General features: G+C 47.6%; 1 long non-coding RNA gene across 1 annotated transcript; it reads left to right on the top strand.

The window, feature by feature from the left end:
- Positions 1–766: 766 nt before the first annotated feature.
- On the top strand, positions 767–7,603 carry LOC141148464 (uncharacterized). The gene is made up of 3 exons (XR_012245223.1): positions 767–926; positions 1,246–1,327; positions 7,515–7,603. It is a non-coding gene; the product is annotated as an uncharacterized lncRNA (long non-coding RNA).
- Positions 7,604–9,104: the final 1,501 nt, after the last annotated feature.

The following is a 9,104-nucleotide window of genomic DNA, read 5'->3' as shown; positions in this document are numbered from 1 at the left end:
TAGTTGATGAATCATTGGTGACTACAGTTGTCACCTTTTCTGATGCCTTTCTTGTCAACAACCTTGGCAAGAAGTCCCATTTTTATTGGCCGGGTAGCAACCCTCCTAGACTGGCTTTGTGTTATTTTACCCGGAAGCCATTTTGTTTATCTGTCCAGGAACAAAATGGCTTCTCTTATGTCTCAGCAATGTGATTGGTTCATAAACTTTTATCTAGAGACCCTTTTTGTTTTACAATGCCGCACAATATGGCGTCTGTTATACGCCTCAGCGCCCTGACTGGTCAACCGGCCGCACTTCCACATCGCTAATCGCCAAAAGGTGCCGCTTCAATCTGATTCGCCGCTGCAGCACCGAGGACCTCCATCTCAAACCCTCCACCTTCCCCATTCATTCACTTCCAAAAAAAATGACATAATTCTACTTTATTCTGAATGAGGATCCCTCTAAAAAAAAATTGTCAGAGGGGCGTCCTCCCCGCCATTCCATTACAGACGATGCTACAACGCGCCTCATTATCTGATTACACCCCCCCACCACCACTGCTTCACGCTGATTTCCATTTTCAGCTGGGCTAAAAGGACCCGTCGGAGGGGGCTTAGTTGCCGTGGAAACGCAAATAATCTGACGTCAGCCTCCGGCGATTGGAGCGAGCGGCGTCTCTCGAGTGATGTCATCGACGTTAACACCTTAACCCCTCGTGCGGCGCGGAGGCCCGTGACGTCGGCCGGAAGAGCGCCGCCCGGCAGATGTAACGCTCTGCAGGGGGAGGGGGGGTGGGGTGGGAGGATAGACATTCTGCGGAGGAAGGAGGGGTGGGGTGAAAGCAAGAGCTACAGACATTGCAGGAGGTGTTGGATTAGTTCATAAGCTTTTAACTAGAAGGCGGTCGCTGCTTTTGTGGTCGGACAAGCGTCTGATAAAAGGTAATGGCATGGCGGCGGTCTGGTCGGGTTATCAGGTGAAGAGGCTTTTCTGAGCACGGGCTGCGATGCTCTGCAGAGGGGGGGCGGTAGATGCTTTAAGACAAAAGGTGCAGCGGTGTTGTCCTGCATGTAATGCTCTGCGGGAAGGGGGGGGGGTAGGTGTAGCGGGGCTGCGGGGCTGCGGGGCTGCGGGCAGTGATGGGTTAACGGAAGGAGCAGCTTGTGGTATGAATATGTATAGCAGTGAGGGGGCAGTGTGTGTATGTATGTGTCTGCCTATCACACGCCCCCCTCACACCCTGCATCATCTTCTCTGCAGAGCCGTCACATAAAGCTGGAGGAGCAAAGCCACACACGCTCTACCCGGGGACTGTCACACGACATGAGACGCCACCACAAAGGTAAGCCGCCTTCTCCTTCCCGTACAAGGGTGTACGAGGCACGCCGGAGCCTGCCACCGCCCCCCCTGATCCGCACGCCGGCGTACAACCCAGCTGCGATGTCTATCGATTAATTATTATAACACTGAGGAGGGGGTGGGGGGGTGTGTCACCTCTTCTTCTGAGTTAACCGGCTCGTCTTATTCGTTGGCAGATTTAGTGGAAGGTCTTTTGCAGCGCGCTCGTAAAAAAAAGTTCCACGCTCCGTGATTTCGTGGTGACGCCCCCACCCCCGATCCGGTTTGCCGAGAGCGTACGGCGGGGCAGGAGTGCCGGACGCGCGCACGGTCCTGAGCGGCGGGGGCGCGGATTAACCGGCACGCTGTGATCAGGGATAGGTTGCGTTTGGAGAAGGAGCGATAGAATACAATACAGGTGATTGCAGGCTGAGGCTGGCAGCACCCTAAAAGTGATCTGTGTACACTTTCAGTAGACCCCTACTGTACTGCGCTATGGACTAAGGTGGTGCTATAACAGGATGCGATGGGTATTGGATAAGGAGATGAGGATAGATAAGCGAAAAAGATATCTGTATTAGATAAGAAGTTCTAAATGCATTGACTTGTGCGCAAGATGGGGGACAGCAACTCCCTTACACCCATCTATGTGCACCTACAGTATACCCCTTACTGTACTACGCTATGGACTGTGGTTGTGCTATAATCAGGCTGTAAGAGGTATTCGATAAGAGAGAAGGATATCTGTATTGGATAAGGAGTTCTAAATGCATTGCTGTGTAAACCGGAGACAGCAACTTCCTTCCACCCATCTGTGTGCCTACAGTATACCCCTACTGTACTGCACTATGGATAACGGTGGTGCCATGTCAGGCTGTAAGAGGTATGACTGTATTAGATAAGGATAGATGAGAGATAAGGTTATCTGTATTAGATCAGGGGTGCTAGAATGCATTGGCTGGTGTGCAAGCTGAAGCCAGCAACTCCCTTACACCCATCAATGTGTGCCTACATTAATCCCATACTGTACTACGCTATGGATAATGGTGGTGCTATATCAGGCTGTAAGAGGTACTAGACTGTATTAGATCAGGAGTGCTAGAATGCATTGACTGGTGTGTAAGCTGGAGACAGCAACTCCCTTACACCCATCAATGCGTGCCTGCTTTATACCCCTACTGTACTGCACTATGGAGTAAGGTGGTGCTATGTCAGGCTATTATAGATTTTGGACTGTATTCGATAAGGAGATAACGATAGATTAGAGATAAGGATATCTGTATTAGATAAGGAGTGATAAATGCATTGACTGGTGTGTAAACCGGGGACAGCTGCACCCATCTATGTGTGCATACAGTATACCCTACTGTACGGCGCTATGGAGTAAGGTGGTGCTATATTAGGCTGTTTATAGAGTTTGGACTGTATTAGATAAGGAGATAAGAGATAAGGAGTTCTAAATGCATTGACTGGCATGTAAGCCGGGGGCTAGCAACTCCCTTACACCCATCTATGTGCACCTACAGTATACCCCTACTGTACTACGCTATGGATAACGGTGGTGCTATGCCAGGCTGTAAGAGGTATGGGGCTGTATTAGATAAGGAGTGCTAGAACGCATTGACTGGTATGTAAGCCGGGGGCTAGCAACTCCCTTACACCCATCTTAGTGCACCTACAGTATACCCTACTGTACTGCTCTATGGAATATGGTGGTGCTATGTAGGCTTGGTGTATACCCTACAGTACTACTCTATGGAATATGGTGGTGCTATGTCAGGCTGTAATAGGTATGGCACTACATTAGATAAAAAGAGTATTAGAATAAATTAGATTAGATTGTGAACTGGGACTGGCATCACCCTTATACCCATCTACTGTATGTGCGCTTAGTGTTAGCCCTAGGGTACTGCTCTATGGAATATGGTGGTGCTATGTCAGTCTGTAACAGACATTGCATTGCATTAGATAAGGATTATTGGAATTTATTAGACTAGTGTGTAAGCTGGGGCTGGCAGCACCCCTACACTCATCAATGTGCGCCTACAGTATACCCCTACTGTACTGCACTATAGAATATGGTGGTGATATATTAGGCTGTTATAGATATTGGACTGTATTAGATAAGAGATAAGGATATCCGTATTAGATAAGGAGTGCTAAATGCATTGACTGGTGTGCAAGCCGGGGGGGGGGTTAGTTACACCCATCTATGTGTGCCTACAGTATACCCTACTGTACTGCGCTATGGAGTATGGTGGTGCTATATCAGGCTGTAATAAGTATTGGACTGCATGAGATAAAAGGAGTATAAGAATTTATCAGACTGGATTGTGGGCTAGGGCTGGCAGCGCCCTCACACCCATCTGTGTACAATTACTGTATATCCTACAGAACTACGCTATGGCATACGGTGGTGCTATGTCAGTCTGTATTAGGTATTGGATAGAATTTGATAAGGACTATTCTGATTTATTAGATTGTAAACTCCGGACCAGCAGCATCCATACACTGATCTAAGTATGCTTACTGCATACTCTACTGTACTGCGCTATGGCATACAGTGGTGTTATATAAAGCAGAGCTAATAATGCTCTTGTTTTATTGATACAGCATGACAACGCCCACATTTAATGCTGAATCTGCTCCACGGTGTCAGGGATTCATGTACAGTCCTGTCTGTCCTATACAGTTCTGTACAGGCCCTGCTAGATCAGCTGACAGCCAGGGGCCAAGGCTAGAGAAGGAATTCCTGTGTAGTTTTGTGCTGTACAAGGCAGCTGCTACTTTACAGACGCGGCTGCACCCTACCATGGGGCCGGCTCTGGTATTTCCAGGGACACACAATTGTACATTCCAAGCATTGTACTATTGTTGGGCCCCAAGGAGTGAAGGTACATATCTTACTACAGTGCGAAATGTGGACACACTGCTCTAGCACAATGTATTGGTTGTTAGCATTATGTGTTTTTTTTTTGTTTTTTTTTTTATACTTCCAGGTAAAAGCATCCCTTATTTTAGTCCCAGTGATTGTCATCACTGGGTCTCTGTGCTTCTCTATGCAATGCAGGCAGATCTTAGCTGGTGGGAGGGGCCAGCAGGGTGCTGTACAGGGCTTCCTGAACACATTCCAGCACAAGGCCTCCTCAGTACTCCTTTCAGGAGCCCTCAGCCCTGATGCAAGCAGTGGGCTGGCACTTGGGAGGAGATATGCAAATATAAAAAGTCTTGATGGGTGGGCGTCAGTCTGGAGAAGTGGGTGTTCCTAGGCAGGCTGCGTTTACATAGGTAACGACCACATGTGATGCTGAGCCTCCATGATTGAAAGACCTGAAATCCAATGAATGAAAGTAGTGGGCCCAAGTCAGTCAGACTGGGGAGGAAAGTGCTAGATCAGTGGTCTCCAAACTGCGGCCCTGGGGCTAGATGTGGCCTTTTGGTTGCCTCTATCTGGCCCTTGTGGCACTATTCCATCAGCAATTGCCATCAATGATGGGGTGCTATACCTCCCACTGATACCAATGATCGAGTGCTATACCTCCCACTGATGCCATTGATGGGACACTATTCCTCCCACTGATATCAATGATGGGACACTATTCCTCCCACTGATATCAATGATGGGACACTATTCCTCCCACTGATACCAATGATGGGACGCTATTCCTCCCACTGATACCAATGATGGGACGCTATTCCTCCCACTGATACCAATGATGGGACGCTATTCCTCCCACTGATACCAATGATGGGACGCTATTCCTCCCACTGATACCAATGATGGGACGCTATTCCTCCCACTGATACCAATGATGGGGCGCTATTCCTCCCACTGGCACCAATGATGGAGCGCTGTTCCTCCCACTGGCACCAATGATGGAGCGCTGTTCCTCCCGTTGGCACCAATGATGGGGCGTTGTTCCTCCCGTTGGCACAATGATGGAGCGTTGTTCCTCCCGTTGGCACCAATGATGGAGCGTTGTTCCTCCCGTTGGCACCAATGAAGGAGCGTTGTTCCTCCCGTTGGCACCAATGATGGGGCACTGTTCCTCCCGTTGGCACCGATGATGGGGCGCTGTTCCTCCCGTTGGCACCGATGGTGGGGCGCTGTTCCTCCCGTTGGCACCAATGATGGGGCGCTGTTCCTCCCGTTGGCACCAATGATGGGGCGCGGCTCCTCCCGTTGGCACCAATGATGGGGTGCTATTTTCCCCACTGTTATCAACAATGGGGCACTGTTATTACCACCGATACCAACAATAGGGTAATATTCCTTCCACTAAAACCAATTATGGGACATTTTCTATTCCCACTGGTCACTGTCCGGCCCCCTAAAGTCTGAAAGACCGTAAACTGTCCCTTTTGTTTAGAAAGTTTGAAGACCTCTGCACTAGATGATGCTGGATGTCCTCCAGCCAGGAAATGAGGGGGGCTCTATCTGAGTTGCTTCACCTTCTAATACACATTGTGAGAAGCTCACAGTGTGCAGTGAAATCAGTGTAAGCCCTTTCAATCCTGGTGAAGAGCCGATGCAACTGTGCCAGACTGAAGGAAAGGCTGAAGACCCGATTTAGGTAATTTTTCTCTGACTTGTGGGATTGGAGAACTGAGCGGCAACGTTACTTGTGCGTCCCTGATCCATTCCCACAATAAGATGTAGCAGTACTTGCCAAAGTACAAATATTATACTATATACTGGAGGAGTACCGGCACAGAATCCGGATACATGTGGAGTGTCATCCACGTGCTCCGGAGACCGGTGCCATCTCTCTGTATAGTGACAGTGAGTCAGATACAAGTGGTGCCACCCACTCGTCCCTCCCACACATATCAGCTCTCCCCCGCTCTGCTGCGATTCACCGGATGAGTCAGTTGTACATTGTACCTCACTGACCGATGCAAAGTGTTCCGTTACCTCCATTCAATCTCCGAATACAGCTGCTGACGCCTCACTCTTCAGGATGTGGCCCCATGACCTCCCAAACTCCCTGGGGACTTTTAGTACCGTCATGGTGCCATATTCATAGCCCTAGTTACAGACCTGTTGTGCCATGTTCCTGATAACCCCCCTCTTCTATAATATAATCTTGCATACCAGCACCATTATTATTACTTTTGTTATACTATATGCCCAGAAGTCTGTGGACTACCAACCATCACAACTACATGAGCTGGTTGGGCATCTCATTCCATAACCATGACCTTCAATATGGAGCCCCCCATCCTTTGTGGCTATAACAGCCTCCACTTTTCAGGGAAGGCTTTATACGAGATATTGGGGTGTGTCTGTGGAAATTTGTGCCGATTTGTGAGTTCGGGTACTGATGTTGAATGAGAAGACCTGGCTCACAATTCAACTTGTCCCAAAGGTGTCCAGTAGGGTTGAGGTGTTCCACATAAAACTTCCCAAACTATACACAGGGGTACAGTCATGCTGGAAAAAAAGGGCCTTCACCAAACTGTTACCACAAGGGTGGAAGAGCACAGTAGTCTAAAATATCTTTTGGAGTGTATCTGTGGGAATTTGTGCACATTGGGAAGGTCGGGTACTGATGTTGGATGAGAAGACCTGGCTCACAATCCAATCTGTCCCAAATTTGTTCAGTAGAGATGGTGTCAGAGCTCTTGAGGCCACTTGAGGTCCTCCATACCAAACTCATGGCTCTTGAGGCCACTTGTGGTCCTCCAAACCAAACTCGGCAAACTGTGTCAATTCATACCAAAGGTGTTCAGTAGGGTTGAGAACAGGGCACTTTAGGTTCTCCACACCAAACTTCTCAAACTATGGAGCTGGCTTTGTACAGAATAGAATTGGGCCTTCACCAAACTGTTACCACAAGGTTTGGAAGAGTTTAATAGTCTAAAAGGTATCTGTAGGAATTTGTGCCAATTTATGAGGTCCAGTACTGATGTTGAATGTGAAGACCTGGCTCACCATCGTTGATCCAATTCATTTCAAAGATGTTCGGTAGGGTTGCAGTCATGGCTCTGGAGGCCACTTGTGGTCCTCCACACCAAACACATGTCTTTTTGGAGCCAGCTTTATACACAGGGGTAGTCATACTGGAACAGAAATGGGCTTTCACCAAACTGTTACCACAAGATTGGAAGAGTTCACTTGTCTATATTGTTGCATGCTGTAGTATTACAGTGGAAAAAAACCATTGCTGACAAGTAGTCTTCTATTGCAGAGGAGAAGGGTCCGCCTTAGCTGCGAGCAATGTTTATTCTGTTTGTACTCTGAGCCGCGCCTTCGTAGCTGGAGGGGGTACTGGCAGGTAAGTCTTATAATGTACAAATATGCTGCTTATACTTGCACATTATGGCAAAACCCCGACTTGCCCCCCTTTCCGAGTCAAAGCTGCAGCTATGCAATCAGCAGGGAGCATGAGCTTTGCTGATTGTAGACCTCCAGGTCTGACCCAGCAGATCAGCCTCCTTTCTTAAACTTTTTTTCCCCCTAAAGAAATCCTTAAATTACATTTTCAGGTCTTGGGAACCCCTGACAAAAATGAGTAGACCCATAGCAAAGAGTATATAGGCATGATCCATAAGTTGTAAAGAGTTTTACATTACAGAATGCAGCATATCTATCATATTTGATAACCAGAGCTAATTGTTTTTACACCCACCTGCTCTATGCAACACAAACATTTTTATTAATAATCTTAAAATAAAATTAGTAATGACACAGGTGGTAAAAATTGTGAAGTCCTTTAATATTAGTGGTCAGTGTAGACTTACCATCCTTACATTGGCGATCATTGTATAGGGTGGAGATTAATTTGCTATTTGTATAAGCGACCCCCAGGAACCCTAGTCAAGAGGCTACAGTAGAGGGTGTATCGGACCTCTGAATGGAGACTACTGCTTCCACACAGAGAGCAAGAGTATTGGAAAGGGACAGGCTTTTCTACGCAGGCTGTGGCTGCTTTCTGAAGAGAACAAACTGTAATGCCGTGTAAACACAGGTAGACTTTTCGGCATCAAAGGTCCGACGGTCTTTCCGACGGAGTTACGGCAGGCTTTCTAATGAACGGACTTGCCTACACGCGATCACACCAAAGTCTGACTGATTCGTACGTAATGACGTACCACTGGACTAAAATAAGGAAGTTCATAGCCAGTAGCCAATAGCTGCCCTAGCGTCGGTTTTCGTCCCTCGGACTAGCATACAGACTAGTGGATTTCTCGATAGGAACTGGGTCCTGCAGAAAGATTTGAAACATGTTCCAAATCTAAAGTCTGTCTGATTTTCGAGAGGAAAAGTCCGCTGAAGGTCCGATGAAGCCCACACACAGTCAGATTGTCCGACGGATTCGTTCCGTCGGACCAGTCCGGTCAAAAAGTCCACCCGTGTATACACGGCATTAGACTTTGGAAACCATTCATTTTGATACACCTAGAATGGAGCTGGCTGATTTAGTTTAAAGTTCAGTTGGGCTTTAATCTCAGCTTGGAGAGAACTTGAGGCCTTGTGTATGGCCAGTTTCTAAGGCCCAAGGGGGTAGCACAGTGATTGATTTGAAAACAGACACTGGTTCCTGTAGGCAGCACCAGGTTCCATCCAGCACTGCTACCCTAGGGGCTTTTTAGGCCAAGTCATACTTAAGGTATAACTACTTTTTAGTTTTGGATAGAGCGGAGATGGATTAGAACTCTTGTCAGGTTTTTATTTCTGTTTGTGCCCCCGTTAGGGAGACTCACCCTCTCTATTTGTCTAGTTTACCATTATCAAAAGTAAAAGAAAATCCTAAATTTTGGGTTGTCCCCAGAAAAGT

The sequence above is a fragment of the Aquarana catesbeiana genome, linkage group LG06, assembly GCF_042186555.1.
Source record: "Aquarana catesbeiana isolate 2022-GZ linkage group LG06, ASM4218655v1, whole genome shotgun sequence".
Taxonomy (NCBI): Eukaryota; Metazoa; Chordata; class Amphibia; order Anura; family Ranidae; genus Aquarana; species Aquarana catesbeiana.
The sequence above is the reverse complement of the archived record's forward strand: the minus strand, read 5'-3'. Positions and strand labels throughout refer to the sequence as shown.